The sequence below is a fragment of the Panulirus ornatus genome, chromosome 10 (genome assembly GCF_036320965.1).
Source record: "Panulirus ornatus isolate Po-2019 chromosome 10, ASM3632096v1, whole genome shotgun sequence".
Taxonomy (NCBI): Eukaryota; Metazoa; Arthropoda; class Malacostraca; order Decapoda; family Palinuridae; genus Panulirus; species Panulirus ornatus.
In genome coordinates this window covers 56,538,580-56,564,490 of record NC_092233.1, presented here as the reverse complement: position 1 = coordinate 56,564,490, position 25,911 = coordinate 56,538,580, and the positions used below count along the sequence as shown (strand labels likewise).

Here is a 25,911-nt window from a genome sequence, read left to right as displayed (position 1 = left end):
ATGGAGAACGGGGAGACCAAAGTGAAGATGGAAGGATGGAGCGAACATGCAAGGAAGTGAAAGGCGTGCACGGGATAGAGGAAATTGGAACGATGTGGTATGCTGTGATCGACATTCTGTAAACGGACTGAACCAAGGCATGTGAAGCGTCCGGGGTAAAACATGGAAAGGTTCTGTGGGGCCTGGATGTGGTGAAGAGGGAGCTGTGGTTTCAGTACATTACACGTGAGCGGATGCGGCCTTTCTTCATCTATTCCTAGCGCTAGCTCGCTAACGCAGGAAACGGCGATAAGATATGATTTTTTGTATACATATGTATATATATTCGCCATTTCCCGCGTCAGCGAGGTAGCGTTAAGAACATATTCTTTCCTAAACTATGAAGCTGGGCAGTTCCTCACTTAAATCTGCTGTCAGCACCGCGCCATCAGCAAATAACAACTTACCCACCTCTCAGGCTTCCCTCCCCCGCTCTCCTACACACAGCAGACCATTGCATTTACCTCCTTGACCATCCCATCCCGAAAGAAACCAAGCCATGGCGTCAAGTTACACTCCTCTGGCCCAGGTAGCTGTCTTTTCTTTCCGCTTCACCTACACATGTGGACTACTGGCATTCTGTCCACAAACTCACAGTCTCTCCTTGTCACACATAACACTTGGTACCACTCAACTCACACAGCTCATTCTTCGTACCTGTAGATTTCCCTGGGCTTTGCGTTAGCATCTGCCTTTTGGTGACGTGGTAGTAGTAGTAGATAGAGGTAGTAGGTAGAAACGTTAGACAGAGAAGCATTAGGTCGAAACATTAAGCAGTAGTTGTAGGTAGAAGCAGTACCCGGGGAGTATTAGGTAGAAGGAGTAGGTAGGAATAGTAGATAAGACACATTAGGTAGTAGTTGTTGGTAGGAACAATAGGTAGGAGCTTGTGCAAAGACTTCCCTAAGACTTGCCTTGTACCAATGGGCCTATTAAGAGTGAGGCACTAAGGGCTAAGAAGTGGCACTGGAGTTCAACAGTTATGGAGACTCTTGTGTCGTGGTCACGCCCTTGAGGGAGCTCCCAAACGGAACTGGAATCAGACATACCAACAAAAGTGACAAGAAAGAAAGATACTAATTGATCTTTATCTCTTAATTCATCTCTCATTGAGGTGAACCATCGTTAGATAGATGAATCATGAAATGCCTTGCTGGATGTAACAGTCTTAACGAAGTCTGTCCCCCTAAAAAAAGAAGAAAAATACTGCTAGATCGGCGTCTTAGAAAACGAGAAGACGGAGAGCCACTGACGCGAACAAAATGTTAATTGATACAATAAAGAAAAAAAAAACTGAGGTTATTGTTAATATCTATTGAAAAGTGCGCTGGAATACATAGAACATTTTCCTGCTTAATCACCCATGGTACATGGAGACAGTTATGACGAGAGAATGTTGTATTATTAAATGGAAATACATTTTTTTTTTTCACGAAAGCTTCTGGTCAATTAGATCTGAACAAGAACCAGTTATATGCACAAAAAAGTTTGATGATTAATCTACCAAGGCAAAAAAAAATTTGTATCAAAACATGAAACATTCTCTCTCTCTCTCTCTCTCTCTCTCTCTCTCTCTCTCTCTCTCTCTCTCTCTCTCTCTCTCATATATATATATATATATATATATATATATATATATATATATATATATATATATATATATATGAAGGTGAAATCGCACTTCAGTAGGAATTCATACAATTCTATTTAACATGTAATTTTTCTATACATGTGGCACGAAATGTTTCGTGGAGACAATCCACCTCATCATCAGGTGCCAGTACTTAACAAAGTTATTTAAATCCCAACATCACACTTGGTTCCCGCAGTCCAGCACCAATCTTTATAGACCAAGTACTGTCTGCTTTGTCTGGTCGTAACCATTGTAAGGGAGAGTGATTAAGGGGGGGTCACGTGGCGGGGGTTGACTTGGGTAGCTGGGTGTGTCTTGAACAACTTTTTTTAATGTTTTCATGTTCTGTCAATTCTCTCATAATGATCTGGTTAATGCTAGGATGGGCTTCGAAATTGACTGGGGATAAATTAAAAGTTCTCAGAATTAGCAATTAAGACAGATTCAACGACGTTACGTGTGGCATAATCATCAGAGGGGTATAGAATAACGGGATTTTCAAGATCTATGGCCAGGGTGATCATTTTCATGACAATGTTTAGCGATCGCACAATTTTGTGGTCATCCCTGCGTACTGCATGACGGTGCCAATAACACCTCTCCCTTACAGTTTTACCTGTATGGCCTACATAAATATATTTACATGCCTTGCATTTGACGCCGTAAACACTCCCAATTGTTGCATGATTGGGAGTGTTTACACAAACACACACACACACACACACATATCCGAAACACAGCACTTGCAGACAACCAAATTTTGACTGTAGCTCAGCCATAAGACTATCACACATTGGCTTCAAGGAGCGTGTTGAAACCCCCCAAAAGACCCACCCGATGGTTTATGAATTCCACATACTTCACCTTCACTTATTTCATAAGAGAGGACGTAGCGAGAACTTAAAGCATCAAAAAGGAGGGGTTCCAAGGTTACGAGAGCCAGGCCTTCCACAAAGGTCAACAAATGCCATCTATCAATAGGGTTACCACAAGCTCATAGTCCTCGTTCGGTTCTGAAAATGACCGACCACTCGTTCGTCTTTCAGTTATTCAACGCTCGCCTTTGAAGACCGTTTGAAAGCTGACAGAGGCCACTTTGATATCAAGCTCTCTCTCTCTCTCTCTCTCTCTCTCTCTCTCTCTCTCTCTCTCTCTCTCTCTCTTCATTCTTTCATGAAAGTATTTTTTTTTCTTTTGTCATAGAAGCGCCTGGTTAGCACGCCAGTATAGTTTTGTATTTATTATTATTATTATTATTATTATTATTATTATTATTATTATTATTATCATTACTATTATTATTATCATTATCATTATTATTACTATTATTAATATTATTATCATTATTATCATTATTATCATTATCATTATTATCATCATCATTATTATTATAATAATTACTATTACTATTCTTGTTATCATTACTATTATCATTAATAGTAATTGTCATTGTTATCATTATTATCATCATGATTGTAATAATCATTACCATTTACATTGCATTATCATTATTATTATTATTATTATTATTATTATTATTATTATTATTATTATCACAATTGTTATTATTATTATTATTGTTATCATCAACATCATCATCATTATCATCATTAACATTGCTAATATAATTCTCAGTATGCTTGTTATCAATATCTTAATTGATATCATTGTAAATCTAGGATTAAGTTCTTTAGGGCTCATACGGTCTCAAGACTGCGCTACGATAAGCTGCTGGGAAAGGAGATTGTATTTCGAGGATATACCGTCATGCACATGGTGTCGTACCATGCACATGGGGTCGTACCGTCATGCACATGGGGTCGTACCGTCATGCACATGGGGTCGTACCGTCATGCACATGGGGTCGTATCGTCATGCACATGGGGTCGTACCGTCATGCACATGGGGTCGTACCGTCATGCACATGGGGTCGTATCGTCATGCACATGGGGTCGTACCGTCATGCACATGGGGTCATACCGTCATGCACATGGGGTCGTACCGTCATGCACATGGGGTCGTACCGTCATGCACATGGTGTCGTACCGTCATGCACATGGGGTCGTACCGTCATGCACATGGGGTCGTACCGTCATGCACATGGGGTCGTACCGTCATGCACATGGGGTCGTACCACTGTGCTCAATACCTGGGGCTTTTAAGAGGCACTTGAGTGTGGTAATGTCGACACAGTATATCTGCTTGAGTCGAAAATCGTGTTTTACGCGGAAAGTTGTACAATTCTACCCTTTTTTTTTCCTCTCTCTCTTTCTCTCAGGTCGTTTTCTTCCTCTCTCTCTCTCTCTCTCTCTCTCTCTCTCTCTCTCTCTCTCTCTCTCTGTATGCCCCAAGTTTCTATCATGCAATTAAAAAAAGGCTACAGACGAAACAGACGAAACTGCCCTCATGTGTTTCATGAGGGCAATGAGGTGAACGAAATGGTGAGGAGTGTGATACCATGAGGCACTGAGGTGATACAGGTGGGTAGGAACGAAAGATTATGAGGCAGTGAGGTTCATAAGAAAGCTAACAACGAAAGGTTTGAGGGTAAAATGAGTTACTCAGAAACGAAAGGTTATGAGGCAGTGAGGGGCACGAAAGGTGTGAGGCAAGAAGAGGTCCTAAGGAACGTAAGATTATGAGGGAGTGAGGTGAACCTGATGGTTTAGGAGGGGAAGGGATGTAAAAACGTGAGGTAAACAAAGTAATGAGTAACATAAGGTCTTGGAGAAAAAAGAAAAATTGAGCATCGGTGGAATAAACCCACTCCACGAGTGGAAACCATCTTAAATGTACTACTAACACGACTAATGAGGACGACTATTTGAAAATACGTGAGGGAAACGAAGGAAAAAATACGTGATGGAAGCGTAGGAGAAAATACGTGATGGAAGCGTAGAAAATACCAGATGGAAGGTCATCTTTATAATGTGTTTTCTCCCTACACAAGAAAATATGAGACCTTTATATTCATCCCTCTTGATTGGTGTTATCTCCCCTATGTTCTTGGTCTGTGTTATCTTCCCCATGTCCTTGGTCGGTGTTATCTCCCCTATGTTCTTGGTCTGTGTTAACTCCCCCATGTTCTTGGTCGGTGTTATCTCCCCTATGTTCTTGGTCTGTGTTATCTCCCCCATGTTCTTGGTCTGTGTTATCTCCCCCATGTTCTTGGTCTGTGTTATCTCCCCATGTTCTTGGTCTGTGTTATCTCCCCCATGTTCTGGGACTGTGTTACCTCCCCCATGTTCTTGGTCTGTGTTATCTCCCCCATGTTCTGGGTCTGTGTTATCTTCCCCATGTTTTTGGTCTGTGTTATCTCCCCTATGTCATTTGAATAGTGATATCTCCCCTCCCCTATCTCATTGATTGGTGTTACCTCCCCTATATCATTGGTGTTACCTCCCCATATCTTTGATGTTGTCTCCCCATGCTCTGGATTGCTGTTATCTCCCCATTGTTCTGGATGGGTGTAACCTCCCCAAGTCCTCGATGGGTGTAACCTCCCCAAGTCCTCGATGGGTGTAACCTCCCCAAGTCCTCGATGGGTGTAACCTCCCCAGGTCCTCGATGGGTGTAACCTCCCCAAGTCCTCGATGGGTGTAACCTCCCCATGTCCCTGGGTTAGGTGATTGTCCTCTCCCCATCCCAGGGGAGCTTGTGATGAAGCTCCCGGTGATGATGATTTGAAATGTAAATGAACTCAAAAGGAGGGGCAGTTTGGGCCTAGTGGATGGTAGGCTAGGCTGCCGAGGAGGAGGAGGAGGAGGAGGAGGAGGAGGAGGAGGAGGAGGAGGAGGAGGAAGAGGAGGAGGAGGAGGAGGAGGAGGAGGAGGAGGAGGAGAGGAGGAGGAGGAGGAGGAGGAGGAGGAAGAGGAGGAGGAGGAGGAGGAGGAGGAGGAGGAGGAGGAGGAGGAAGAGGAGGAGGAGGAGGAGGAGAAGAAGAAGAAGAAGAAGAAGAAGAAGAAGAAGAAGAAGAAGAAGAAGAAGAAGAAGAGGAGGAGGAGTAAGAGGAGGAGGAGGAAGAAGAAGAAGAAGAAGAAGAAGAAGAAGAAGAAGAAGAGGAGGAGGAGGGGGAGGAGGAGGAGGAGGAGAAGGGGAGGAGGAGGAGGAGGTGGTGGAGGAGGAGGAAGAGGAGGAGGAAGAGGAGGAGGAAAAGGAGGAGGAGAGCGAAGTGGGAAGAATGATAACTTAACAGATGGAGACGATGATGAAAGAGAGAGAGAGAGAGAGAGAGAGAGAGAGAGAGAGAGAGAGAGAGAGAGAGAGAGAGAGAGAGAGAGAGAGAGAGAGAAAGTACTGGGAGAGTGGGCTCTGAGGGAGGGGGGAGGAGATATAGGGATAGGAGAGGGTGACAAGGAATGAAAGAATGTAAAGAAAAAAAAAAAAGGAAAACGATATCCGATCAACAGAAAAAGGGAACTAGTGTGAAGAAAACGCGTTGAGAAAAATGACGAAACAAGAAAACGCGTTCTGAAAATGATGGAATTGAAGAAAACGCGTTTAGAAAATGATGTAATTGAAGAAAACTCGCTGAGAAAATGATGAAATTGAAGAAAACGCGTTGAAGAAATGATGAAATTGAAGAAAACGCATTGAAAAAATGATCAAATTGAAGAAAACGAGTTGAGAAAATGACGTACCTGAAGAAAACGCGTTGATTGAATGACGAAACTGAAGAAAACGCGTTGAGAAAATGATGAAATTACAGAAAACGCGCTGAGAAAAATGATGTAACTGAAAGAAAACGAGTCGAGAGAATGATTCAGTCAAAGAAAACGTGTTTTGGCTGGCGTGTTTCAATCTCGTTCATGATGTGAAAAACAATGGCCCTTGGTCACACGATCCGGTCATGTATAGATCTTTGTCTTCACAAGATAAGAACAAGGGATTAAGTTAAGAGATAAGTCGTCTTTTAGAATTTAGAGATATCACCCACCCACCCACCCACACACACACACCACACACACACACACACACACACACAAAGGGTTAATGGGGGGATGGGGGAAGGGAGGAGGGAATGGCAAGGCTGAGGTCGTCAGTACTGGGAAAAAATAATCCAACGGCACGCCAGGAAGTGTTTGCGGAGCGGCCATATTGTGTCTGAGTTCGTGATGGGAGGAGAGAGGGATGGGGGTGGATGGTTGAGGGATGGGGGGGTTAAGACGGGAGGGAGAGGGTGGTATAGGGAAGAATAGGGAGGGGAGAGAGAGAGATGGGGGGTAGATGAGGGAGAGGATAAGGGAAGGGTGCAAACGGAATCAAGATGGGAAAGGGTAGTGAGAGGGATGGTATGGAATTGGAAAATGATGGGGAAAATGGGTTGGATGAGAAGAAAGAGGAGGATGGAGGGATGGGGCCAAGACAATGAGTTGGACCTAGAAGATGGGCCAGGATGGAAATTCTACTGGTGAGTCTCGTCTTCAGGTCGCTAATGGTCGATAATGAACAGCATGGGTCCCAAAACTAAGCCATGTGGTACCCCACTTGATATAAGAAGGTCGCTAATGGTCGATAATGAACAGCATGGGTCCCAAAACTAGGCCATGTGGCACCCCACTTGATAAGCCACAGACTGATGCTTCAACATCCACTAGTACCGCTCTTTGTTGCCCGCTTGGGAGCCAGTCTCTGCTGTCGTCCAACTGGAGATTGGACACCTTGTGCCATTGGGTAACCAATTACCCTTCGTAGAGTTTGACGAACATATGAGGATGGGTTTTAGACACCTTGTGTAATCACACACGACAAAAGAGATCTATGGGATTCCATAGAGGTGGTCTTTGATATATGGAGACCCAAATTTCACACACAACAGGTGATCCTTCACTTATTATCTTCTGTGGCTTTGATGATATTATGTCTAATGATCATTATTTCTAATAATTTCCCTTAAAGGAAAATTAGATTATTAAGACAGTAGTTCGATGTGTATTTTCTATCACCTTTATTGTTTTGATATTTCGTGTTTCCTTAGCAAGCTCTCCAGTCGCTTGGGCACTTTCGTTTCTTTAAGCAAACTGTTAGTAACTTTTGGTGATTGGGAATTCTCTTTGATAGCTTACTTCTTTCACTGTTCTGGGACAGTTAACGCCAGGACCAGCTGGCTTAATTCGGATTTGAATTTTTTTTTACATACGTAAGTCCTTCAGAGTACTAAATAATTTTGTATGTCTCTTCCATTTTCCATTTGCGGTGCTTAGAAATACGTCTCCTGTTGGTGTTATATATTTTCGACATGGTAGACCAACTCCAGTCATGGCTTACTCTTGTGATGTTCATAGCCTCATCGCATGAAAGAAATATGAAATATTGGGTAAGAAAAATAATGATTTTTCTCAGGTATTAGTTGTATTGATGCTAAAAAGTAAGAAGCTACAGGGAGCGGGAAAGATTAAAGATGGGCAAGAATTCCGCTGCTTCGCTGCTCAAAGTAAGAATGGGGTGGGGGTGTCATAACGGCCAATCCTCGTATGGCTAGTCTCCACAAGAGAAACTATGGGAAACAGGATAATACTAGGGCGCCTATCACAGATCCAACAGGCCTTGGTAAGAGGGATACGAACTGTAGATAGCTCACGTGAACCGTTTCGAAACAACTCCTTGTAGGACATGTGGATGCGAAATCAAAATATCACTTGTTTCGCAAAAAGCAATTGTCGGTATGTCTATTATCACTGGGTCTATATCATTCCTTCGCCTTTCATTATCGCTCTTTGTCTCCGCTCTTCGCCACCAGTACGCATGACTAAAGTAACAAAATCCATCTATATATATATATATATATATATATATATATATATATATATATATATATATATATATATATATATATATTATCCCTGAGGATAGGGGAGAAAGAATACTTCCCACGTATTCCCTGCGTGTCGTAGAGGGCAACTAAAAGGGGTGGGAGCGGGGGGCTGGAAATCCTCCCCTCTCGTTTTTTTTTTTTTTTTTTCAAAAAGAAGGAACAGAGAAGGGGGCCAGGTGAGGATATTCCCTCAAAGGCCCAGTCTTCTGTTCTTAACACTACCTCGCTAACCCGGGAAATGGCGAATAGTATGAAAGAAAAAAAAAAAAAAAAAAAAAATATATATATATATATATATATATATATATATATATATATATATATATATATATATATATATATATATATATGTGGTTTGGGCACATGGAGAGAATGAGTGAGGAAAGATTGACCAAGAGGATATATGTGTCGGAGGTGGAGGGAACGAGGAGAAGAGGGAGACCAAATTGGAGGTGGAAAGATGGAGTGAAAAAGATTTTGTGTGATCGGGGCCTGAACATGCAGGAGGGTGAAAGGAGGGCAAGGAATATAGTGAATTGGAGCGATGTGGTGTACCGGGGTTGACGTGCTGTCAGTGGATTGAATCAGGGCATGTGAGGCGTCTGGGGTAAACCATGGAAAGCTGTGTAGGTGTGTATATTTGCGTGTGTGGACGTATGTATATGCATGTGTATGGGGGGGGGGGCATTTCTTTCGTCTGTTTCCTTGCGCTACCTCGCAAACGCGGGAGACAGCGACAAAGTATAATAATATGAAATATAAAATATATATATATATATATATATATATATATATATATATATATATATATATATATATATATATATAAAGAAGCGTCAGAATTTCCGAGAGGTTCAAATGCAAGAATTTCGTCCCATGTTCGCCCCAGCGACAAAGAACAAGCGAGCGGGAAAGCTGCCGCGAGCCACACATTAAGCGCAATTAGACGGTATGTAATTGCGATAATTGCCATTGCACTTAACACACTACCACGATTTATATTTGAAAGGGTAAGAGAGATGTGTGGTAACAAAAAAGAGTGTGGTTGAGAGAGGAGAAGAGGGTGTTTTGAAATGGTTTGGTCACACGGAGAGAATGAGTGAGGAAAGATTGACCAAGAGGATATATGTGTCGGAGGTGGAGGGAACGAGGAGAAGTGGGAGACCAAATTGGAGGTGGAAAGATGGAGTGAAAAAGATTTTGAGCGATCGGGGCCTGAACATACAGGAGGGTGAAAGGCGTGCAAGGAATAGGGTGAACTGGAACCGGGGTCGACGTGCAGTCAATGGATTGAATCAAGGCATGTGAAGCGTCTGGGGTGCAGTTTTTCATTCGTGGAGGGGTGACGACGAGGATGGATAAAGGCAGCAAGTATGAATATGTACATGTGTATATACGTATATGTCTGTGTATGTATATATATGTATACATTGAAATGTATAGGTATATATATGTGCGTGTGTGGACGTGTATGTATATACGCGCGTATTTGGGTGGGTTGAACCATTCTTTCGTCTGTTTCCTTGCGCTACCTCGCTACCGCAGGAGACAGCGACTAAGTGTGTGTATATAGTATGAAAAAAAAATATATACATAAGACTACTCCAGGATGATTCTTTCAAGGAGCTTCTGCAGCAACAAGGTTACGCTACTTCCAGTAGCAGGGGAATGTAGACTTCTTTGGAGGGAAAAGTCATTGACAAGACTGTGTCCTCCTGTTGATGAGGTCTCAACAAAGGTGATTTCTCCCACGGGGTGTGTCCTGAAGCAGGTGGAGTCCGGTATCACACACACACACACACACACACACACACACACACACACACAGACTTCCGAAGCCTTCTTTCGCCCCGAACATCTCACACAGATATATCCTAACCTCCTCTGGATTTCCTCAGATCCAGACAACGCGTCCAGCAAATTCTCTCTCTCTCTCTCTCTCTCTCTCTCTCTCTCTCTCTCTCTCTCTCTCTCTCTCTCTCTCTCCCCCAACCCCGGGAGGAATTCTTCAGTTCCTGAAGCTATGGTCCGTTAGCCAGGAATCAAGGAAGGTGTTCACACGAAGATGTGATGTTTCCAATTCCCAGGAACGATGCTCCATGGGCAGGCAAATGCCTACAGACAAGTGTGTGTGTGCATCTTTTAGCCTCTGTGTGGCCGAGGTAGCCAGACGTTTTGTGCCGGGTTCGAATCCTATCCATGGTATATATATATATATATATATATATATATATATATATATATATATATATATATATATATATACATATATATATATATATATATATATATATATATATATATATATATATATATATATATATATATATATATATCGAAGCCAAAGCCAAGTACCCAATTTATCGACCAACCCCTTAGGGAAGGATAAACAGCTGTGTTGACTGTGGACAGACTGCCAAATCCATGGATCGAACCTTTGCAGGCTCGACCCAGGGCTGCCCATAATTACGTCAAGGCTAGCAGCAAAAAACCTACTGCCCACGGAGGTGTGTGTGTGTGTATATATATACAGGTCCGTCCAGTAAACAAAAGTGGATCTGAATCTTACGGTTTGTGAACTCAAAGCTGCGTTCGGACATTGTCTAAAAATTCTGGTACATTCTGTCTGTGGTATATATATATATATATATATATATATATATATATATATATATATATATATATATATATATATATATATATATATCAAAAGGGTAATCAGAAAATGCTTATACTTTTTAACATTTAAAATAACGCCCCCATCCCCCCCCCAAAAAAAAATATATAAAGACTACATCAATATATATAAACGAATACAAACTTATTTTTTTCTAACTATGATTTATTTCATTTGCATATCTGTAAATTTCTTTCTACTTATTTTTTTTTTATTCAGACTTGCGTCTCAATGTTGATGAAACTCCATTGCTTTACGTGGGACGAGAGCGCCAGGCTATTTAGCCTGGCTTCCGAAGAGCGAGTAACTACCGGCTTGTTGCCTGGATTATGAAGCACAACACAGAAAGGCTTTTAGGCTTTGTTCTACGAAGGGTGCACTGCCTCCCGCCTCCACCCCTCACACACACACCCCTTCCCGTTTTCTGCGGTGTACGACTATTACTACTACTACTACCACCCCCCGTATACTTCGTCCCCTTTGTCCCCACCTGTGTGTAATAGGGTACCTCACCTTCACTTCTGTCTATATATATATATATATATATATATATATATATATATATATATATATATATATATATATATATAGGGGGAGAGAGAGAGAGAGAGAGAGAGAGAGAGAGAGAGAGAGAGAGAGAGAGAGAGAGAGAGAGAGAGAGAGAGAGAGAGAGAGAGGAGGGATGGTTTCCCATTCCTAGATCATGCAGTCTCACACCTCATCGACATCTACATTTCCAAGCCAACAAAAGACACATACACCAAAATGGCTTAAAAAACAACAACACAATACAAACTTCTCCCCCGACACACACACACACACACACACACACACACCTCAAAAAGCACAGACATCAGCTCAAACGCGCCACTGCTCACCTTCAAATGGAAAACAGGAAAGAACAACATGGCCAAACTCTCGATAACACCATGAATAACTTAATCCCTAAAAGACAAGCTGAAAACGTAACTCCTTCCTCAACACAACCACATGACTCACAGCCAACCAGCTCTGGCGCACCTCAAAGAAGATCTACCCTGAGGAGCCCCGACCCAGCTCCAACTGACGAAGCATTGCTGACTCATACCGAAACCTACTTTTGAGACATGACTCAAAAAATTTAGCCACAAACTAACCTCACACTTTAAAAAGGAAGTTATGAAGAAACCTTACACAGAATTCATCCAGAAGCCACTGCCAACCCACACCCTTCAATCCCACAGAGACAAGCAATGCAATCAAGACCTTTAAGACCTCCTTTGATACAGGCTCCGACAACGTATCGAACTTTTACATTAATCGCTTCGGCTCGTTGGCAACTCCAAGCACTTGCATGTCATCAACCACTCCTGGCACATAAAATCCATAGCAACCGGAAACTTGCCAACATAATACCAACCATAAAACTTTCCAAAGCACCCAACTTCCCTTCCTCCATTATATATATATATATATATATATATATATATATATATATATATATATATATATATATATATATATATATATATATTCTAAATATTTAGTGATCCAAGGCTGTTGGATATTTCCTTCGGCTCTTCTCCACCTCCGAGACAAATTTCGAACGAATTACTTCATCTCGTTTGAAAATTCTTGATGGCTTCTTTTACGCATCGAAGGAATTTTGTGGTTCCAAATGCCCGTGTCGATGGACGATAATTCAGACAAAGACTTTTACACATATACAAGCGATGATGCATGAGATTAATCGCAAAAGCTGAATCAAAAGATGACAGATGCCATGAAAACGAGAGAGAGAGAGAGAGAACAGAATCACGAATCTTGGAGTATCAAGAAATAGAGATATATCTACAGGTGTTATACAAAGCTTTAACAGACCCTCTCGGCTTATCTTCCCGTAAGCTTGGAGAAGGTCTATGGCGACTAATTCTATTTCTAAACTCGCCAGTTCTTTCCTAGCACGGGGTATCGTCACAGCCAACAGCCCCACCTCAGAAAATCAACTCACATGTCATTCTTCATACACACTGATCACCTTCTGTAGCATGGAGAGTCAAGTCTCACTTGATTCACGTTAAGGGAAAAGGGAAGCGAAGGGAAGAGCACTTGATGATCCTCCTTCCCCCCACTATACAAGATTCGCCATCCTCTTGTCTGCAGGATACGTACGTGGTCGTTCCCTCAGCAACAGCGGAGGCTCGTGTGAGCACTTCAAAAGCTGCTGCTACACAATGTTTAGTATCCTCTTTAAAGGCACGTGTGGCAGTTTACTACGGGATGCGATGCAACACAACAGCCTGTGTCGGTATACAAGGTGGCAAGTACTCGTAGGGAGCTGTGTGCTGGCTCTTTCCGCTGCCCAGTTGGAAGCATATTCAAGATGAAAATTGTAAGTGAATGTTCGTCAAGGTAGAATGTGAGTATCTGGCAGGTAGAGTGTACCAGGACGTCGATAGTGCGAGACCCCTCTGGCGACAACACCGCTAAAATCCTCATCTTTGGCTGCCTTCGTCAGCAGATAACCTTCACCATAAAACATTAAACGAGGAGATAAGAAAAAAAAACAAATTTGAACGACAACAATACCTTATATCTACGTTTGTGTAAGTACTATTCAACATTATCGAAATGAAACTTGGATGATATTACGAGAAAAATATAAAAAAAAATAAAAAGAAAGGTGAGCTGAAAGGGGGCTTTGTCGCCAAGTGTAAAAGTTTGCAGGGAAATTACAGCAAGTATAAAGGAGGGATTTTATGACTTCACAGGAGGTACAATAGCCGGGTTCAGCCTGCATCATACACAGGGATAGCGCAATGTTTATATGGACTCACTTTTTTCCCCTCTCATCAAAAGGAAAGGACTGAAAACTTTCGTATTGTTAACTGTGATAGACTGTTTAGTTTGGGGCCGCGTGTATTATCAGCATACAGCCCCCACGACATCCCCTTCTGTAAAAGCTCTTACAGCTTCACGGCTGCGCCATAGTCAGTAGCAGGGAGAGGATGGATTCTTTTGGAGTGATAAGTTCTTCGGTGAGATTATACTCCGATGCTAATACATCGCCAAGGGTGAATTTTCATGCGCAGAGTAACCTCATGCAGGTCGGGGAGGTATGTGTAGTGATATAGTTATGGAAAATGATTTGGTGAAAAGAGAAGAGGTGGTGAAAGCCTTGCATACGATGAAATGAGGCAAGACGTATGGAGTGGATGGTATTACAGTTGAATTTCTTAAGAAAGCGGGTGTTGTTGATTGGTTAGTTAGGATTTTCATGGTTGGATTTCTTAAGAAAGCGGGTGACTGTGTTGTTGATTGGTTGGTTAAGATTTTCATGGCATGTCTGGATCACTTTGAGGTTCCTGAAGATTGGTGGAATGCATGTATAGTGCCATTATACAACGGTAAAGGGGTCAAAGGTGTTCAGACTACATAGGTACAAGTTTCTTGAGTATACCTGGTAATTTGTATGTAAGAATGGTGACGGAAAAGGTAGTGGCCTGCACACAGCATCAGGCTTTGCGGGAAAAATATGGTAGAGGATGTGTGGATCAGGAGTTTGCTTTGAAGAATGTGTGTGTAAAATACTTAAGAGAAACAGAAGGTTCTGTATGAGCCATTTGTGTGGGTCTGGAGAAAGCATATGATAAGGTAGATAAAGATGATTTGAGGGAGGTGTTACGAATATATGATGCGGTAGAAAAGCTATTAGAAGCAGTGAGAAGTTTCTATCTAGAAAGTAAGGCGTGTGTGCGAATGGGTAGAGGAAGATGACTTGTTTCAGATGAAGGTCGGTCTACGGCAGGGGTGTGTGATGTCACCATGGCTGTTTAATCTATCCATGGATGGGGTGGTGAGGGAGGTAAATAAATGCTAGGGTCTTGGATACAGTGGCGAATATGTAGTTTGTAGGGCGTGAAGAGGTCTTGGAAGTGAGTTAGTTGTTGTTCGCTGATGACACAGCACTGGTGGCAGAAGATTCGAGTGAGAAACTCTAAAACATACAACCAATCTCTCCTTTCTCCTCATCTTTACAACCACATACATTCAGACACCTTAGCCAGAGCCTTATATCTATATATAATCCACCAGGAAGTCGATATCAGAGATATGGCCAAGGGTTTAGGAGATGGCTTGTGGGGAGCTAAATCTGCCCCTCGGAGGATGAAGGAACGAAAGAAGGAAAACGGTCAGTTCAACTGACGATATCAAAACGCCTAAAAATAACGCACACCACAGGTACCGTGCCTGAAATTTCAGTCGGGTACACTAAAATGGCCCGAGTTCAGCTTTCACAACATCATCATCACACTGAAACGAAATTCATAACACGTTTTCCGACCGACACCCCCACCCCCCCCTCTCTCTCTCTCTCTCTCTCTCTCTCTCTCTCTCTCTCTCTCTCTCCCCCTGGGAGTTCTATCAGAAATGTGGACGATGGGAAATAATTGAATTCATACCAACCTCCTCCTCGTCGTTCCACACCCCAACCCCCAACCCCTATTGTTTATCGAGAAGAACTTACTTCACGAACCTATTTAATTCTATTTCACTTTAGATTTCCCGCTGACGGGATGCCGAAGCGCTGATTTCCCTGTCAATCTACAAGCCTCAGTGACGCACGGGGGGGGGGGAAGGAAAAGTATATTTCTATCTTGGAACATCATGTGCTACATCCGTTCTAAAGGCTTGATCATCGTGATGACTATCAAGTAGTTCGATGTAGTTAGCGCGGCGCTACGTGGGTTGAGCAAGTTTGGGCTATTGTTTAGCAAAGACTCTTCATGTGTTCAGCAAACTTCGGGTTGCGTTTCGCGAGGATCTGGGTGCGTTGAGCAAGGTGTTTTGAATGTGGAAGAAGTTCTGGATGTGTTTAGCAATGTTCCGGATTTCTCGCCTGGCAAGTTTTTGACATCTATTGAATATTTAACTTACACCCACCCACACAAATGTTCATGCACACGGGCATGCACGCACGTATAGACCTCTATGGTGTAGTGGTCAATGTTTCTGGCCATGAGTCAACATGGACCAGCCCAGGGCTGGACCAGTGTTGGTTCGAATCCTGGACGTGACAATCGGCCCACACCCATGTATTCATCCTCAGGGCTGGTCGATAAATGGGGAACTGGCTCAGGGTGGTGTGCGTGCATGGACCATAAATAAGTAATTAAATAACATTTATTGGATGTCGGTGAAAATACACGTTTAACGTAGTACAGACATACCAGAACTAGGAAGCCATGATGTTTACTAGTTAACCAATGTTACAAGAGCTTAAGATTTGGGTTAGATGGATATTTCCACACTTTGGATAAACATGTGGATAAAGGGACATTTGGATAGCCAGGATGGCAGATATACAGGGGATGTTTATTGGGTCAATGTTAACGTTTTGTACACTATGAGCTTGACTGAAGAATTGGTGATACACAATTACACATTAATACAGCAGTTAACAATACCACATCGTTCAACTAACAGGAAACTGAGCTGTTCATTTGCACAGCTACGATTGGAACAAATAGATTATGGTATGTGCGTGTGTGTGTGTGTGTGTGTGTGTGTGTGTGTGTGTGTGTGTGTGTGTGTGTGTGTGTGTGTGTAGCAATAACGGAGACTTTTCTGAGCTCGTTAGAGGGGTCTTACACTGTGTATAGTGTCTCTAACTCTGTATTCATCTAACACCATATTTCTATAATTCTATAAAACATTCTACGTGTTACAGACTGTATCTATACAGCTCCATACTTCTCCAACACTATACTTTGACACTAACGTTATGGCCCCAAGAATCACAGGACACATATACGAAATGCATGGAATCCCTTACATTAAATGGATCCTGAAGAAAATTAGTGCAGTATCCCCTTCCTTCTGCTTTCTCCGTCGATTTTCTTAAGTAAATCAAAGAATTATTGATTTAAAGCTGGCCCACACAACCCACCCACCAGTATACATATGTATGCGTGTCTTCTGGTAAGCCATGGTTGATACAATGCCAACCAATCAACGCCAACATGATTTATTTATCCTCGCTGAAGGGCGATCGGTGATCAACCATACAGAAAACGGAGACACGCCACTCAACTGAAAACGATATTAGTTATTGAAGTGTTTGGGCAAAGTTGTATAGAGTGGAATTACAGTTATTATCATATACAAAAGAGGAAGAAACTGTTTCAATTCGCCATCAGAATCAAAAGGAATATTCCGGAACGTTGCTACAATATTTAAATTCCAATATTCACCTCGCCTTACGGGGGGGGGTTAATGAATATTCAATATCTTATACGTACTGAATTTCGATCTTGCTCAATAGAAAACGTTGAGCGATGAAATTAGAAGACATGTAAATATTAGAACACGGAGCGCTGTGACTGTGTGGGTCTGTTTGGGATAATCTCAGCGAACGTCTCCAACTCTATACTCCTTTGTCGCTTCTCCAACATCACCTCTCCAACATTATACTGCCTGTACCAAGCAAAGTCACTCTAGTACACACTGTCCATTTCCGACACTATGCGTTCACCATCATAATGATTTTCCAGGACTGTTTCTCCAACACAAGGTAGACCCCTCCAACATTATAACCCTCCAGGCGCTTCCATCCTACATCATACCATCGTCATCACTGTGCTTCTCCAACACAGCACATCTCCTACAAACTTTACTTCTCCAACACAGTAACTCTCCTATAATACTTCAACAAGGTGTTTTTCTAACACAGTGCTTCACCAACACAATACTTCACCAACACACTACTTCTCCAACACAGTACTTCTCCAACACAGCACATCTTCAGCACAATACTTCACCAACACAGTACTTCTCCAACACAGCACATTTTCAGCACAATACTTCACCAACACAGCACTTCTCCAACACAGTACATCGTCAGCACAATACCTCACCAACAATATTCTTCATCTACGTTACACTCATCTAAAACAAGACCTTCCACATACAATAATTCTGCCACGAATCGGTCCTCCAACACCATACATCTCCAACCTTCAATTCTACATGATACAAATCGTCACCAATATCATAACTTCTCTTGAGAACATAATTGACCAGTGCTCCTGCCTTATACATAGTCCAAACATCTTCATATATCTTTCTTTCATACTATTCGCCACTTCCCGTGTTAGCGAGGTAGCGTTAAGAACACAGAGGACTGGGCCTTTGAGGGAATATCCTCACCTGGCCCCCTTCTCTGTTCCTTCTTTTGGAACATAAAAAAAAAGAGAGGGGAGAATTTCCAGGCAACCGCTCCCTCCCCTTTTAGTCGCCTTCTACGACACGCAGGGAATACGTGGGAAGTATTCTTAATCCCCTATATATATATATATATATATATATATATATATATATATATATATATATATATATATATATATATATGAAGGGAGGAATGTCTACGTCATCGGATAACAAATAATGCATACCAGTGTAAACTACTGGGTATACCCCGTAGTACAATGTGAACCCCACCTTCGTTGCCAGTGTCAGACGATCAGCTGAGTAAACTTAGCTTCGTGACCTCAGCTTTCATTCGGTTACCACTCTTGTGTGGAAGCTGTCCACAATTTCTCCCTGACCCTCAAAGAGGTTTACTGAAAAAGAGAAAAAAGAGAAAGAGAGAAAAAGAAGAAGAAAGAGAAGGGAAGAATGTGTAATGGAATTGAAACCTGCTTCGTCCCCTTAGGTCCGCGGCGAAAAGTTTCGCTGAAACTAGTAAAGTTCAATTCAGATATCCTGTTCGCTGTGGGTGTGGAATGCCACATAGAATGTTTTACACACACACACACACACACTTGGAAATGCTCACTGACAGATTACTGGAGGCCAGACGCAATTACAGTGATAGAAGAAAGGAGGAGAATTGGAAGCCATGATCAACACATGTTTTCGATACGTCTACCCAATTGAGCCAGGAGATCCTTATTCCGGTCCTTTACAGTCGGGGTATTCATTCAACATCATAAGACGACGAGAAGAGGGAGAAAACAATCAATCAAACAAACAAACAAATAAAGACTACGCTTGGAGGGCAAGAAACTGGAGACACCAAATGAGGACAAGAGAACGAAACTGCCCTGCCAGTACCTCAGAGAGGTCAGGAATGTTAGGTGACGGTAATGTTAGGTTAAAAAGGCAACCGTACATACATGAAGACGGGTCAGTTGTAAGTGACAGAGAGGGAGAACTTAAGGACCATATTAAGGGTAGGGAAAAAAAAAGGCATCTGATATTGTTGGAGTTGTGGATGCGAAGCTTCCTAAAGAGACAAGATGTTACCTCCTCTGTGGGGTACATGGTAGCAAGGAGTGGTAAAGCAGGTGGTAAAATGAACTAGAAAATGGATTTCAGTAGCCACGAACCAGGGCCTTACAGTGAAAAGTAGCTTGACACTCACAGGTGAAAAGGGAGGAACATGGTTACCTCTTCAGTAAGAAGATTGAGAAATGAGGAGGAATGGTTAAGTGAAAGATTTCTAAAAGCACAGGAGCTCAGAGAGATTGGCTTTTGACGCAGATATAGGCGACACTCAAGTCAGCTAAGAAATGTAAAGTATAAATGAGCAAAGAATGATTATGACAGGATAAGGAAGGAGGAATAAATGTACTCTAAAATGTATATTGACAGGATAAGGAAGGAGATATGAATATACTCTACAAAGTATATTGTGGACAAGGCAGGAGAAAATCCAAAAGTTTTCTTACAGATTCCTCAGGAGTAAATTGTTAGTTAATAAGTGACCAGGCTTTGGGAATCAGAGGGAAATGGTGTAAAGGATTATGTACGGATATGTAAAGAATAAAACGAACACGTTTAAATGTGTTTCCACAATGGTAGACACCATAACTCCAGCATCAACGTGATGGAATCGGGATACGGTCTTACAAAGCATCACCCATAAAAGGTTCATGTTCGAGATGAAGGTTCACCATTTCTGCTGAGAATGTATACAACTTCACGTGATAAACCACTGGATGTCTCACTGGAGAAAAGCAAAGTGCCAAGGAAGTGGGGAAAAGGTAAACGTCATAACTGCCTAAAAGAGAGGAAAACAGAAATAGGTGCTGAGTTACAGTGCAACCTCCATGAAAATTGTTGTCATCGAGGTACTGGAAAAAAAGAACCAGGTACCAATGGACTACTTGTTTCAGAGGAGAAATTACCTGAGATACAACACAGTTTTAGAGGAAGGAGGTCATGTGGAACCTCCTTGATTTCTACGAGAGAGGGAGCTCCGTTTAGACGCAAAAAGGCCTGGTGGATTATTGTAATTTGGACTGCCATAAAGCATTTGACACTACCACAATGGGAGACTGATTAACAAGCTGAATACCAAACAGGGATCCTGGGAGGGAGAGGGGGGGGGGGGGGGGGAAACACCCTCTATGGGTAGATTATAATCATTCTCGTAGCACAGAACAATGGACGTATGCCACAGGAGGCCTTTCGAAATGGATTGAGGTAACCAGTGGCGTGTTGCAGACTCCTCCTCTAGGACCGTCGCCTTTTTCCAATCTTTGCGAACGACTTGCCACGAACGTTGCTAACCTTTACACCACGAAAGTCCATAGATATACCTCGTATGTGTGTATCAACAAGGCAACGCTGGACGAAAAGAGGAAACAACATCTACTCATCAATGCAAAATCATTCTCGTCCATTCGTGAAAAAGGGGCCATCGATAGCGAGCCACACAGAAAATGGTAACTCGACACTTTATCTGAAAACGCGATTACCTTGGATTTACATCTACCACTGTAAACACAGCGGGAGGGGCGGAGCAATTTGCACTCATCAAAACACACCCAGAAAGGCATTTGGGAAGTCTCGTGGCAATATACTCGCTCTCCAGGATTTCATTCGCTTTAGTGAAAATGCTAATTAAAATGTCGGACCGCTGTTCATTATCTGGCCAATATCCGTCTTTCTCAATCAGCCGTGGTGCAGCGACCACAACACACAGCGTCGCCCAGGCTAGAGAGGTCAGGCCTCCCTCACCCCACCACCAATATCCTTCTCCAAACATCAAATATTAGGACACGTTGGTCGTAAAGATCTCCAACACTCTGTCTCATCAGTGCCCTTCTTCTTCTTCTTCTTCTTCTTCTTCTTCTTCTTCTTCTTCTTCTCCTCCTCCTCCGTCTCATCAGTGCCCTTCTTCTTCTTCTTCTTCTTCTTCTTCTTCTTCTTCTTCTTCTTCTTCTTTTTCTCCTCCACCTCCTCCTCCTCCGTCTCATCAGTGCCCTTCTTCTTCTTCTTCTTCTTCTTCTTCTTCTTCTCCTCCTCCTCCTCCGTCTCATCAGTGCCCTTCTTCTTCTTCTTCTTCTTCTTCTTCTCCTCCTCCTCCACCTCCGTCTCATCAGTGCCCTTCTTCTTCTTCTTCTTCTTCTTCTTCTTCTTCTTCTTCTTCTCCTTCTTCTTCTTCCTTCTCCTCTTCGTCTTCTTCTTCTTCCTTCTCCTCTTCGTCTTCTTCTTCTTCTTCCGTTTCTTCTTCCGTTTCTTCTTCTTCTTCCTCTTTTTCTTCTTCTTCTTCTTCTTCTTCTTCTTCTTCTTCTTCTTCTTCCCCTTCTTCTTCTTCTTCTTTTCCTTCCCCTTCTCTCCCCGAAAACCTTCTTCCTAACACTTCTCACTACATTCCACCCCGAGTATTCTCCCACCCTCTTACCCAGTTTTCCTCCCCATCTACCTCCCTAAACATTCCTCCCGAAATCTCTGTCCTTTTTCCCTCCCCAACATCGTTACCTTTCCCTTTCCCCATCGTTCTCCACCCTCCCTTCCCCATTACTTCTCCTCCCTACAAGCCTCCCTATTCCTTCTCTCCATTACTCCTCCTCCCTACACCCCTCCCCATTCCTTCTCCTTCCTATACCCCTTCCCATTCCTTCTCCTCCCTACACTCCCTCCCCATTGCTCCTCCTCCCTATACCCCTCCCCATTCCTTCCCCTCCCTACACCCCTCCCCATTCCTTCTCCTCCCTACACTCCCTCCCCATTCCTTCTCCTCCCTACACTCCCTCCCCATTCCTCCTCCTCCCTATACCCCTCCCCATTCCTTCCCCTCCCTACACTCCCTCCCCATTCCTTCTCCTCTCTACACTCCCTCCCCATTCCTTCTCCTCCCTACACTCCCTCCCCATTCCTTCTCCTCCCTACATCCCTCCCCATTCCTCCTCCTTCCTATACCCCTCCCCATTCCTCCTCTCCCTATTGCAGGTCCAGACACCGTGGCCGCTCTACAAACACGGGCACGTGACGTCACCAAAGGAGAAACAAAACATTGAGCCATTTTCTGTCGAAGCGGAGGATTATTACCCCCCCTTCCCACCCTCTCCCCAGGACTGGCGACCAGTGTGTGTGTGTGTGTGTGTGTGTGTGTGTGTGTGTGTGTGTGTGTGTGTGTGTGTGTGTGTGTTCTCACAGTTTACCGTAGGGGAGGTTTGTATACTGGGAGGAGCGTGGCTGGTTGAGTGATGAGCCTCATCGCTCCACTGATGAATCATCTTCGAGACAATAATCCAAAATATTCTAAAGTCATTCTCTTGAGTGTTTACATATCAGGTGTAGATTCTGCCTCCACTTTGCTACGTCGTCAGCAAGACTTAATGAGACTATCCTCTTGCTTATAGAGCTACTAGTGTGATAGAAGAGGCTCTATTGCTTTCTATCAAGCCTTGGTGGGACTATCCTCTTGCTTACAGAACTACTAGTGTGATAGAAGAGGCTCTATTGCTTTCTATTAAGACTTGGAGGGACTAACCTCTTGCCTATAGAGCTACTAGAGTGATAGACGTGGCTCTATTGCTTTCTATCAAGCCTTGGTGGGACTATCCTCTAGCTTATAGAGCTACTAGAGTGATAGACGTGGCTCTATTGCTTTCTTTCAAGACTGAATGGAATAGTACTTTGCTTAAAGAGCTCAAATGGTAGACTACTTCTATCTCTGTCTATCTACACCTTCGTCATAATTTCCTTGTTATTATCCATACTTTCCTTCCCATACAGCTCACTCCATCCCCCTCCCCTCTCCCAGACCCTTCTCCCTCTCCCCTCCAAGACCACTCAGACCTCTCCCTCCAAGACCACTCTCACCTTCCTCTCCCAGACCCCTCTCACCACTCCCCTCTCCAGAACCACTCTCTCCCCCTCTCCCATCCAGACCACGATCTGGCACAGCAGCATCTGGGAATGGGCATAGCAATAGCTAACAGACAAGGAAACAAAATGAGGTATTAAGACAGTAGAACGAACCACTCAGGCTCCATATGACAGAAGGGATGCCACAAGGTTCGCTCCTGGGACCTACATTCTTCATCACATCGACCAATAACCCGGTGATAAAGCTAGCCAAAAGGACGTTCAGAATCTGACCGAAGACAGTAGGACATGGAATCAAAACCCAGTCAAAGGAAGACTGACTGTCTAATGATGGGGTCAAATCCTTTGGAGTTTCTTTGTCCATTCTTGGGGACGGAGGCATCTCTGTGAGGGAATCTATATCATGGGGGAGATAGATAGAAGAATCTAGCCAGGTTATAAGCCAGTCCAAAAGTCCCAATATCGTCTGCTACAAGGAAGGAGTGGATATATATATATATATATATATATATATATATATATATATATATATATATATATATATGATCACACTTGCCCGTGTTAATGGTATGAAGCTGAAATCGCAATTTTATTGACCATTGTAATTTTTCTATACATGTGGCACGCCATGTTTCACGTTCAAAAATACAGCGAAAAAAACATATTGGGTCGAGGACGCATGACCTCCGACACGTGTTCCAAAATACAGTGAAGAGAAAAAATAAAAAAACGCATTGGGTCGACACCAGTTTCTTACGGAGGGAATTCACCAGATTCTTAAGAGCAGCGACGAAACAAACAAATGAAAGTTCCTTCTTAGCTGAGAGATATCTTGCGTCCTCAACTCTTATCATTGACGCAAAGAACATAGACGTCGGTTGGAGGTATTGCTTCTATCTATCTATCTCCTCAACTCATATCATAGACGCAAAGTACATATCTATCTATCTCCTCCACTCATATCTTAGACGCAAAGTACATAGACGTAGGTTAGAGCTATTGTGTCTATCTATCTATACCTATCATCTACCTATCCATCTATCCATCCATCTATCTATCTATACCTATCATCTACCTATCCATCTATCCATCCATCTATCCATCTATATCTATGAGTGTGTGTACATCAAATAAAAGACGGACGGTAACTTATAGCTGTGAATGTATTCATGAGTCAAACGTCCCAGTACAGCTCCTACTTACTGCCTCGCTTGGGTTAAGACCCGATCTCCCTCTCCACGATCTACCATCTACCCTCTACCACCCGTGCCTCGAAATGTAAACACACACGCTTCCCTCGTCGTAAGATTTTGAGTTTCTCACGCACTCGACTTCGTATTCCGTCATGGGTGCCAGCGGATTTCCCCGACCCCACTACTGCCAACCCTTTCGAACTCACTATCCAGTGTAACCCCCTCCCCCCAATTCCATCCAAACTATCCATTCCATCGTTGCTATCTTATCCGAGCTGTTATCCAATGCTGTTTATCTTCTCAATTTGTCTAAATACAATATATATATATATATATATATATATATATATATATATATATATATATATATATATATATATATATATATATATATATAGTCAACGTACATTAGAAGCAAACTAGTAACAGAGAATTAGAGATAATAGGTGAAGTAGCACAAACCAATTAGAACAACGAGTCTTACCTTCTTTCAGCCAATGAGAGTGAAGCATCATAGCGCCTCTGAGCCAATCACAGTGCATGTTTTCCTCTCCTCCTTCTCTTAGTCGAGCAATCACACGAAAACCGTAGTTTACCTTCCTGGAAATATATTTCATCGTATAATATCAAATAAAACACAGCTCGGTGGATAAGATATATCAAGCGAAACGATAATCAGACAAGAAAAACGGCAAAATACTTTGAAAATTGACTACGCTTTTCGGCCGCCATGACGTAGTCCAATTGGAGACGAGAGTTGGCCTGGTGTACACTATCATTGGGCGGGCAAGGGTCGCCCAAAACCACCCACCGTAACTTTCTCATGGGATTTTCCACCTAATGCCATATGTATATCCTTATATTGTATCTCTATCAGTTAGTATACTATATGAGGCTATTGTACCGTCAGCGGAACTACTCGTTAACCATTTCCATAAACAAACTTACGGGGGGTAAATTCTCGTTAACCATTTCCATAGATAAACTTACGGAGGGTAAATTACTCGTTAACCATTTCCATAGATAAACTTACGGGGGTAAATTACTCGTTAACCATTTCCATAGATAAACTTACGGGGGTAAATTACTCGTTAACCATTTCCATAAATAAACTCACGGGGATAAATTACTCGTTAACCATTTCCATAGATAAACTTACGGAGGGTAAATTACTCGTTAATCATTTCCATAAATAAACTTACGGAGGTTAAATTACATCTGCTAACCCTTCCAAAGTGCCCACCCACAGCTGCCAACCCTTCCAAAGTGTCCATCCACAGCTGCCAACCCTTCCAAAGTGTCCATCCACAGCTGCCAACCCTTCCAAAGTGTCCATCCACAGCTGCCAACCCTTCCAAAGTGTCCATCCACAGCTGCCAACCCTTCCAAAGTGTCCATCCACAGCTGCCAACCCTTCCAAAAAGCCCACCCACAGCAGCCAACCCTTCCAAAG

At 42.7% G+C, this 25,911-nt stretch overlaps 1 long non-coding RNA gene across 1 annotated transcript in view; it reads right to left on the bottom strand.

The window, feature by feature from the left end:
• LOC139750695 (uncharacterized) overlaps nucleotides 1-25,911 on the bottom strand; it is a 236,073-nt gene that overhangs the window by 105,370 nt on the left and 104,792 nt on the right. The window contains exon 3 of the long non-coding RNA XR_011713199.1: nucleotides 24,943-25,058. This is a non-coding gene — a long non-coding RNA (uncharacterized lncRNA). The remainder of the gene's footprint in view (nucleotides 1-24,942; nucleotides 25,059-25,911) is intronic.